Genomic DNA, 11,820 nt, shown 5'->3' with positions numbered 1-11,820 from the left:
CGAGCCAGCTAGACTGGTTCCCTGACCTTACAATTCCCCAATGTATGTTAACTGCTCTGTTTCTTCTTATATGGAGTCAGGGAACCAGACTACAGGAAAATGATCGTTTTTCTTGGTTTTAGTAGCATTTTCAAACCCAAAACCTCCAAAAAGTCAGTGTAACTATATTTGCTTTATATTTCCAACCCCCCAATTCCATCCATATCTGAAAATTACAGCAAAAGCAAATGATGTATATTCCCTTTAAATCCTCACAACTTTAATCACACTCGTAAACAAAATCACCCGATTTTTAAAAAGTACTTCGAACAAGAGGTACATAACACAATCAACGGAAACTCATTGTCCAAAACGTGTATGTATCCGAACTATGTATCGGCCCACATCACGTGAACGTCACGTGACTCCTAAATGCTTGCACCAGATGCCAAGTTGAAAACTTTTCATGGTGAACGTTTCCTGTGGTAGTTTCAGATTCGTGCGCTTGACATTCGTATTCGTGTGAAATAAAAGGGTGAATTAATGTTGAAATATCCATAAAACTGCACACTTTCAGCCAAGCTTTGCAAGTGCAGATTCTGAAGAGTGAAGTAATTATTATTTTAATATCGAGATCATAATTATAGCTAACCAATGGGATTTTTGAAACCTCGGTTTCGTAGGCAGCTCCATCTCTGACTTATGTCCAAATCAAATATCTCCAAACTGAGACCTCAAGTTATAGGATTCGGTTTTCTTGAAGTAAAAATGGACCCAATCCGAGATCTCCACGGTCAGTGGCCTTTCATCTTCTGGATCCAAAGCCGACGACGAAACCGATGTTTCAAACACTCAGCCGTATACCAAACACGTGCAAAAAAGGAATGTGCGTCCACATATTCACATAATTCCCAGCATAACAATGTGACAGAATGTTCACCGAGTGTGACAGTGAACATGGATTGTCCAAATATCGATATTCCCAGGCAAGGGGCCCAAGAGCTGCCCGAGTAAATCAAAGGACGAGGAATGTGGTCTGGTTCCCCCAAAAGGCGCACCAAGTTAAAAGCGCTAATCAATAACAGTCAGAGAAAGGCTAGGCTCCAGACTGGCTATAAATTTATTCCAAGCAGGTTTTTTCATAATTGGGAAAGTGGGACTGTGACGGTGGTTTTGCTCTCTGTTGTGTTTCAACTTAGCAAGGAAGTTTGTGGGGCCATTGTCACAGTGCAAATCCTGCTTATGGCCGGCGTCCAATTCGAGCCATCGCCAGTACAAATCGTTTCGTGACAATGGTAAGTTATTTGGTGAGCTTCTGATCTGACTTTCAGAGTCACATTACCTCTGAGATTCAGAGTGGTAATTTTTATGTATTTTTAGGGCAGCAGCAAGTAATAAAATCTTCAAATAGTGTCGTATTTCTATTTGACTTTTAGTACGATATGGTATTTAGACAACGTCAAAAGCAGTGACGCAATATGAAGAACAGCGATGATAGAAAAGAGGTATGTCAATTTCTTTTAGATTCCGTTTTGGTGTCGCTTATCTTAATTTTTTTTTCATGACAACTACAGCATATGAGATTCACATAAACGTCCTCGAGAAACGTTTTGTCGACCTAACTGTTCCCCAGTTTCGACCCCGGGTATTGTCAGGCGGGGTTCACACACTTGGAAAGGCGACGCCACCAGACACCGATGTTAGTTCATGTGAGGAATTGCTAACCAATGCACTTGGCAAGAATTGATGATTAAAATTGTACAATTATGAAAAAAATGACTGGCCGAATTCTCAACAAAAGTACCGGGTAATTTGTACCTAAAGTGTCCATCAAGTGTTAAATATCGCACCTAGAAGTTTCGAATTTCGATTACATCATGTCCTGTCGAAAATATTAGGTGACAAACAAATGAAATATATCAACATGCAAATTCATGCTTATAATTGAATACTACTTCATAAAGGAATTCGGTGCCAATGTCCTCCAAAAGTACCACACCTGTCTCCATATGGCACCTGTTGTTCTTTTAAGGACCTCAAGTTCTCGACGTTGATTGGTCCGCACGGGATAACCAGCTTGACAATGCAGCTGTCCGCATTGTCATCGTCAGTGCGCGCCTTGATGTCGTCAAATGCCTGAGGTCAGGGGTCGTGACCCGGTTTAATACTCTCCCGTGACCTCTGATTAAATACTCCCATAACGAAGCAGCGAGGTTTGTGTTTTTACGACGAGAGCGGCGGAGTGGGACCCGAGAGCAAACGGCGAAAACAAACTCGCCAAAATGGAGACGGATGTCAGCAGTCAGCAGGAATGATATACGGTATCTAATCACTTGTGTACTATATATATTTCAACTTGCATTACCAAGTTTACATCCAGCGAACGACAGCAAATGGCACTTAAGACAACGTGGAATGATGTTGTCTAAAGTGAAATTAGTAGTTAACAAATTAGGCTATCACAAGTTTTATAATATGCTGTTTTGTTGGTTCAATACAAAACAACTTGAGCCCATAGTATACAAAATAAGATGCAGAACATGATAATACATTGCTAAACATGTCTTCCAAAAGGCTTTTCGGCTTGTGCTTGTTCATCTGTTTGTTTGTTACGGTTTGTTTGTTGGAGAATTGTTTGCTCATTTCGACTGTATGCTAAGTAATATTTGAAAACCTTTTGCAGGCAATAATTACGTTAGATGTCTCCCTCTTGCATTCGAGGGATGACCTGTCGTGTTTAACGCCAATGCTGCAAACGACTCTGGAACCCGACCAACTTGGAATGAGCATGCGCAGCACCAGTCATTGAAGTAGCCACCTCATCAGTATAGCAACCACACCAACAACGTCAGTTGTCACTAGCACAAGTTGTGACAATGTATCCTACCTCCGTGCTAGTAATAGCAACAACCAAAATAGCTTCAACAACAACTTCGCTTCACTCACGAGTCGGCCATCTTGGATTAAAAACGAGGCTAGCTCTGCCAATGTTTTGTTTATGAAAACGAGGCAAAATGAACCGAATTAATCCAATTCGATTCAATGTAAAGTTCTAAATTAGAAACCGAAAGTCATCTCATATTTTGGAATTGAGTGAAGGAAAAGCCCATATAATTTTAATAGTGAAATGTGCACTGCACCCATTCTAAAATAGGCTGGTACCAGTCTGGTACCCTTCAATCGAAAACGGCAGTCTCGTGAATTAGGACTATAGAACTTAAGTCGACGAGTGCATTCTGCAATGTTTGAATCGAAAGGGTGAGTGAGTGTAACTTTACACACTACACTTGTTGGGTCGATCAATCTCTGTCAGTTTTAAATAGTATCACGCCACCTCCCAGATGAAGCGCTCTGTCATTGTGTGACGGATTTACGTTTCATCCCATGTTCAGATCCAAAAGAACATGATAACGGAAATCTGTCGCCCCAGCACATTAAATTTTGTAACTGTAACTCAAAGCTGCCCACTCTTTTTAATTACAGCGCAATCTCAGACGGATCAGGAATCATTGTGGGGAATGTGAGGCGAAACAACACGGGCAGAAACCTAGCACCGAAGTAGCAAAAATGATAAAACATCGATTCAAACGATGCGGGTTTGAGTTTCAGAAGCAGATTTGGTGAGACACCATTTTTAATGGCAATACAAGGTGTCTGTGCTAAGTACTCCCGAAGTGGCTGATGTGTCACTTGAAGTTGCACTCTTGATGTAGCGTTGTATTCAATTTGAATTCAGTTGGTGATAATGCACGATTCAGTTGGTGAAATTCGCATCACGAAATCTGTTCACATGGCAGAAAGATTGACCGTTTGTTCAAGAGCTCATCTATGTACTAAATGGATAATTGACCTATCGCCGTTTGCGAGTTAGCCACGCCCCTTAGACAACCCTATGGAATTTTGTACGTTCAATTTTGTTTGTCTCAGATGTTGTGCGTACCGCGTCCATTTGTACATCATGTAATTGGACAATATTTCACAAGCTGCGTTCACGCGATTCTACCGCGATAGGTTAATACGGGCGATTCACAATAGTGCGCCTCCAAGAGTTTGCAACGCGTTGGCCAATCACAGTGCGCGAAATCAGTCGACCTTTTCCAAACGCGCATTGGGTCGACAGATTTTGCGCATTGTGATTGGCCAACGCGGTGCAAATTCTTGGAGGCGCACTATTGTGAATCGCCCGTATTACAAACTTTGGTGCACATTATCGGAGATGAATCAGCGTGTTTTCTAATGACGCCTTGGGATTGCTGGTCCCAGAGGGCCAGCATAGTGTCCTCTTTGCACATTTCTCACTGACTGGCACACTTTCTGTCACGTGTGAGCCGGGCAGTGCTATTATATAGGGTTACCCCGTAATGCCAATGAATGGGCTACACCCGGCCCATTGTGTAGGCCACATGCATGACAAGACTTCCAGTGAATAGCCATTTTGAATCAATTGAATACAACTTCGTGATCTCGGGGACCAGCTCTACAAGGCTTGCTTTGTCTTGTTCTGAAAAGTGAACCGAAAAGTGGTTGGTTATAGAAGAAAGTTCGACACAAAGACCGACCAAAATAGACTCGTAAATCTACCAATGACTTAGTGCTTGTGGAATTGGATCCTGCTGTGCGTAATTCTGGCGAAATCTGTTTCAAAATATTCTTCTCAGTGTACGATATATAAGTCTTCAATGAAATCGGTTCCCCCACCGTGAAGTCGTAAAACGCCATGCGGGGCGCGGGCTCCGGTGGCCCCTGGGCTGTTTGTCCCGATGTCCCGCTGAGTTTGCTAAGTCCGGGAGCTTTTCTGCCGATTCGGTGCCGATGAATGGACATTGTTTGGCGGGACCATGTACCAAAGGGAATCAAAATGCCTTTCAACACTTGCGAAAAAATATCAGTTAAACAAACATCGCTTTCATAAAGAAATATTCACAAATTGTTCATAATAAAGCCCAACAACCATTTCCATTAATGAGGGTCGTTGTTCCATGGTACATAAAGAGTGTATTGTAAAGACTCGTACGATTTGAACCATTTTGGAGCAATGTATATATAGGTAGACGTTGTAGGCACTTTTGAGCTTGCAACAATGTGCATGTACATCTACATCTTTTGAAATGTAGAAATTTGATTATGAATTTCTGATATTCGCTTCTCATCAATTACCCTTCGAAAGACTTAATAGATCGGAGTAAAATATAGTTAGGGATAAATGAATACAAGAAAAATGTATCTACTAATGCATAATGCACACACATTGTGTAGTATGAAGATACAATGTACTAAATAATTAATGTATCTTACCATAATGAACCACAGTGTCTAACCATAGAGCTAGGACTATGGTATAAATATTAACAATCGCAATATTTGAACGAAATGATATAATAGGCTTGTAAACAAACTCTGCCGCGATGTTTCTATGTATCAGGTACGTAGCACAACTATTACGTAAGTATCCATTCAAGACTGGGCCGACGTTTGCCTGTTTTTGAACACTATGACCACGCCAAGGGGAAATTGGGCGAAATTGTCTCCAACGCCTGCGCCATGTACTTCAAACATCTGTCCCTGTTCCAAAATCCCGTGTGTCCCTCCCCCCAAAAAATATGATTTACAATATTTGATATAAATCAAACTCCTTATACCAAAAAAAAAAATGATTTTGAGAGCACATCTGCAAGTAATCAGAGCACCAAGCCGACTACTTGGGGATAATCAACCGGCAACAATTGATTGATTCCCATTTCCGATGCTAGATTAGCGTATTTCCTGGTCTTCCCACCAGGAGAGCTCAAGCGGTCAACACCAAGCTACACAGGTCCCCGGGAAATAATGGGCGCAATCTCCCCGGTACAGCCCCCGATATCCTGGTAAATCATTGGTACTTTCTTTTTCTTTTGGGAGTTGATACATTGTTTCCTTCTTCTGTGGCTTTTGTTGCACGAACTGCGCTGGTCCAGACTTACCCAAGGTTTGCACTCACATGATAGAATCACTCTTTGGAGATATCGCCACTTTGATACCAAAACGAGGCTTTAACACCAAAAAAACCCAGAGCCTCTCTGGCGTCATTAGTGATGTTGGTTGGTGCCTCTGCCATGTAGGAACCCATTCAGATGGCTGAAGCTTATACCTGCAGCCTCCCTTTGAACTCAACCGTGCGAAAAAGCCCATTGCAAGAAACTGCAGTACCGAAACATAGACTTTTTGGCGTCGTTACTATTTAGGTGTATACGTAAGAACCCATTGAAATAACTGATGCATCGATGGGGCCCGCCTGTTTAGCCTCACTTTCAGCTCTACCTTCAAAAGGACAACTTTTCAAAGACATTGGTTATGGATACTTGGTTATGATACCACCGTTAATTTCAGTTTTCCAATTTGTTATTTTTGGAATACAACTCCCGTTTGGGGCAGAGCCAAGTCTTCGATGGTGGTTTCAACTTTCAATGAGTATGACCTACATCACAACTTTGGAGTCTATAAGTAACCAGACAATGTTGGAAAAATGTGCTTTATAGTTTAAACCAAATAAAGCGCTTCTTTCTACTTCCTGAAATCGATGCCCTTGAAATTAACTTCCTAGAAGGCTCACGACAGAACAGGTGAATTGAGAGATATGAATTCCAGTGATAAATCCCCAGCTCCTTGCGTAAATCCCCCTCGGTACCTGCCGCCAGTTAATTTGTTTACGGCCGGCGAGCGACTGTAGCGGGTCGCGGTCAGTCGTCGCCTACCGGGCCGGGTGAGTGATTTACTGGCCGGCGCGGGGCCCCGCGCGTCGCTGGTGATAATTAGCACGGAGACGGTGGGTCGCGGACCCCTTTGGCACATGCGAGTCGAGTCGGCACTCGCTGTCTGTAGGGGGAGGTGAAGGAGAAGCATGGAACAATCGTGAAGGGTGTTAGCATAGGGCAAACTGTATGGTACACGATGAGGGGCTTTCTATTTGTTCAATGCTTTCCGGCTTGTTTCTTTTAGTGAGAGCAAATACTCTCTTAAAAATCTCCCAAATTTAAGCCCGATCTAAAGTCTAACCGTACTGGCAGTATCTTTCGACAACAGACAAGGCGTCCTGTCCGAAATGTTGAGTTGACCCCCGGTTCTTTGAAGGACCGCGCAGACTCACAAAAACTGATTCCTTGTCTCATGGTGTGACCGGTTACTTACTTTTATTCAGCTGATCTTACCATGGAGGTAGAATTTGATCTTACCATGAGAACTTTCAAATCGTATCTTAAGAGTTTATTGCAATTGTCTGTGAGCGTGATTGTGTGTGATAACACTTTGTGTCTTAGTTTTGGTGTGGTTCTAAGAAGATCTGGTTAACTCGACGTTTCGAGCAATCTGATTAGTCAGTCAGAGACATAGATATCTGGCTGCCATTTTATTTGTTGCAGACCCAGATCGTAAGCAGAACATCGGGTTCGTTCAAGACCCGAGTAGGCCCTATCTGACGAAAGACCTTCACTACCAATACAGAGATGATCAAAACCTCACATATGGTTGCAATGCGTCACCATAGCAACACATCTTCTCCGGTCAACGAACTCCAGGATATATTTTTTTTTACGAGACATGCGAGAATCTTGCTCACTTCATCTTTATAGCATTTTAACAATCGACCGTCTCGATTTCGCAGCATGCCAATGACAAGTGTAACGAGATAATTGATTCGGCTTCGCGACACAAAAGCTCGGCGATCTTTCCTTAATACTTCGATTAAAACATGATTCCAGCACCGGGTAAAATATCGCAGCATTTCTGAAATCTAAACTCTTAACTCATAATTGGTGAACATTGTAATGCCTCAAGGTTCGGGCCGCCTACGGACTTTAGTGCTGTTCTATGCTATCGACTATGCGTACACAGTATCACAGTACACTCAAATAGGCCCCCTTCAATGGCGAAAGCATTGTGCATGCTATTGTACAAAGCACCACCCCATGGCGGATTATCTGAACAATAGCTGGCACAGCGTTTGCGCCATTGGCGGGGGCCTCCTCCATGAGTGGACAGTGGTAATGCGCTCGCTTAACTTTGGTCTGTAGACAATTATCACATCTTTCATCTTCCCGACATGGCTGAGGCAATGTCGGCAACCGCTGAGTACATCCACACCGACTGCTGTGGTTCGTCGGTCCTTCTACCGTGGCTTGAGGTCAATTTTACGGGGGAATCGGGCACCGCAACCACGGATTTCTTTAGAAATGACAGGATCAACGAACGGACATAATATATTATTTGGTGTTGCCCCTCCATCAACCTATTAACTTCGGTGAAGGCAAAACCTCAAAGAAAAAGTTATATCGCCCGGACGAAATAATTCATGAAAAGGATACAGGCTTGCTAATCGTCAATGTCATTTCAGGAACAGAGGCTAAACATCATTGTCTTCATCTATCTGGTTCCATGAACCATGGATTCTTGAAGGTATCAATACTATCATATTAAAAAACCAGTTTGGGTCGGAGAGCTTGAAGAAATGTGTAGAAAGAAGACCATGAATACCTTGGAAACATCATAAGTGGGAAACAGGGAACCTGTGGAACTCAAACCTGTAGTCCAGGGCGGGACGTGAACCTGGGTCACACAGAGAGGGAAAGAAGAGAGCCATCCCGTGGAAGAGGACACTGCAACCTTATTCCTGAACATCTGAGTTCTGAACCATGGAACTACTCAGCACAGAACATAATTAGTGCTTGATAGGCAGAAAACAGGATACCAGCCAGTACTTGAATGCATACTGTTTCTGATTGGTTCCCAGTAGACGTTTACTTAGCATGGTATGAATTGGCTAAGCAATATTTCATGCTTAACAGCTCTTTCCAAATCATCCCCATAAGCATAGAGCAAGGTCCTTGCTCTATGCCATAAGCATAAGCCAATAGTTTTAACTGTTTACAAACTTAGACCTATAGTCCGGCTACCTAGGCTTAATCCTAGACCCTTCGTGAAACAGAAACCCAAATCCTTAAAACAGAGCCAACACCAAGAAGAAACTCTGTAGCATGGGTGTTGGTACTTGTGTAGGCGGCTGGATACCTAGCGTCTTTCAACGGTCCAGGGACTCTGTTCGTGCTCGGTCCACCGTCATAAAGTACACGGGAACCCCGGTCTCGCACACTGGTCCCAATGATTAGGATATTTCTGAGTATTATGCAGTGAGCTGATGGGGCTGTTTCTGTAGACTTTCTGGCACCGGTAGAGCCATGAACTGCTCGCATTCTGCTGGTTCTGGCCCGGCACCGACCACACCGGAACCAAAAGTGGAAATGGGAAATGAAAGGTGATATGAGAAGTTCTGAGAACGGTGTTGCTATTTCTGCTTCGACAGTCGATCAGAATACAAATGAATAACAAATAAGTGGGCCTAGATATTAATTTATGAACGTAATAAATGCAATGATTCATGCATAAAAAATTGAAACGTCAGGTAACTACCTTGTGACAACTATAGCTCTCTATTGTATTGCAAGTCGACTGTACAATTTTTATTGCGGGTGACCAAATGTGCATTGGTTCACAAAGTGTGTGTCTCCCTGGTAGCCGGCGGGCGCCATATTGGCCTAGCATTATCTTAACCGTTAAATGTTTGATAGTTGGAAGAGAAATAAGGGGATATGAAGGTAATAAGCTCACTGGTGACATCTAGATTTACATAAACACGCTTCAGGTGCATTTATTGGGGCTGTGCATTTATTTTTTTGGAATGGGGAGGAGATTTGAAGGGTAGGCCCTTCAATACTCTTTAAGCACACAAAATAATCACTCGGAAAACAATTCTTTATGTAGCAAAAGCAGTTACCAGCCAAAATGCCGCATGAAGACCGCATGTGAGTGGTACCCGGCTGCTTTTTGGTTACCAAGACCATGTGCTAAGCAAGGGGTTATTTTGCACGCACCTCAATGAAATTCGCCCTGTTAGCAATTTCCGTGCAGTCAGCATCATATTCACAACCTCGATCCAAGCAGACAAATCTAGACCACTGTGGCCAGCTTATGCCGCAACAGCTCAAAATCAGTACAGAAAATCACTTGGCGAAGCACCACTCTCATTTAACCACAGATCAGAGCTGGAAATAGCGTGGGTGACCTCAAACAGCTCTAGCATTGAAAACATTTTGACGAAGGACAGCACTACCAAAGGCAATCCATGATATCCCACTTGATCACCGTGTTCATTTCCCCGGGTTTAACCTCCTGCAGGAAAGTGCACGCGTCTCGTGGGGGAAATCGGGGCTCAGAGCCCGACGACACCTTGAACCCCGCGGTAACCAAAAACTAGCAAACCAAAAATTCCGGATACTCTTTTAAAATATTTCCTCACAGAAGCTCGACCCGTAAAAAAAGGGTAAGACGTTGGGAATCGTCACCAGAAATCAGTTTCGACGGCCGAAGCTATTCTGTCAAGACTCTAACGGGAGGATCATCAACAATTCTCCGCCAACAGTCGACGAAAACAACCGCTCATGAAAGGAAAAAACAATTCCGAAGAAAATGACAAGTATTTGCTATAGGTTGAACTTGAAGGTATAAACCGCCATTTACCAAGTGGATTAGTCATGATAGATGACGAGCCGGGATCGGTGAGGACCGTTTTATCCTCGTTCAATAAATTGCCGGTCGTGGTTCCCGTCTCTCGGGATCGCGACTGGAGCTTTACGCAACATTTCACTTTGGTAACCAACACGCTTCCGCGGCCAGACTAATAGTCTGCAATCGCCGACGTGATATTTTGTTGCAGTAAAAAGCTACTAGGAATTACTGTATGGTATGAATTATATAGTTTGACACAGATCCACTGGTAATCTTTACTCACAAAAAATGGTTTACATGCATACAGCCAGGAACTAAACCTAAAATCCTTTACTCTCATTTCAACTTTAAGTAACGCTTAGTTATATAGGTACAGTTAACCGACATTGGTACAGTTAACCGACAAATCACAAAGCAGATTGTCTATCAATCGATCATTATTGTTAACCTGCGCAAGTTTACCACAAACTGGTTCTATGACGGACGCGTGTACCACTGCGTATACAGAACTTACAGACATCTGTTTCTATACGTATGGAAACCAGACTTCAAGGAGTACCGAACTAAGGCTTCGTGTGAAAGTTGTGTCTATGGCTATTGTCAAGGTCTTCGACCAATACAACAACGCGGGGCAATACAATAGACGTAGCCGTAGCTCTGAGGAACTCGTTTCTGACTCGGTCTCATAAGTACCTACTCTATTACAGACGTCAACACGAAGTACCAAGAAATTTCATGAAGTTATAGTGTTATTTTTTGCACGCTTACAAGCTTTGATCTTTCACACCAGGAACTGAAGCCACCACAATAATTGTCACGTACTTGTGTTTATGAGCCCACCGTACCGCACGACAACATTGAAATTGGCGTTAAAAAATGAATTGTCTCGAATTTTCTAATGAGTGTCAATGCGGTGATGTATCTGCAATAGTAACTGTGTGTGTTCAGCCGGCAGTGTGCCCCGCAATCGACAGAAGGTCCCCGCCTCCGAGCGTGACGTCAGTCCTATGTCATTAACCCTGGTAACCGCGTAGACGCCATTCAAGTCGCCGTGGTTGTTTCAAATGTGCTTTATTCATAGAGCAAGGAACTCTATGCTTTATTTCATGAGGTCGAGATGTGGCAAAAAGCATGTGATCGGGTTATACAAACCCTGGTCGGTGTCCATGACCTGGTTAGGTCACAGTTTGTGGTTTTGCAAAGCTCCGGTACATTTATGTAGTTCACTCAGCAGTTTAAGATGTACACAGTGAGCAAACCCAATGACCAATGAGAAATTAACCTCAGTGGTACGTCAGCAAACCAAAA

The sequence above is a fragment of the Patiria miniata genome, unplaced genomic scaffold (assembly GCF_015706575.1).
Source record: "Patiria miniata isolate m_02_andy unplaced genomic scaffold, ASM1570657v1 HiC_scaffold_8, whole genome shotgun sequence".
NCBI classification, from domain to species: Eukaryota; Metazoa; Echinodermata; class Asteroidea; order Valvatida; family Asterinidae; genus Patiria; species Patiria miniata.
The sequence above is the reverse complement of the archived record's forward strand: the minus strand, read 5'-3'. Positions refer to the sequence as shown.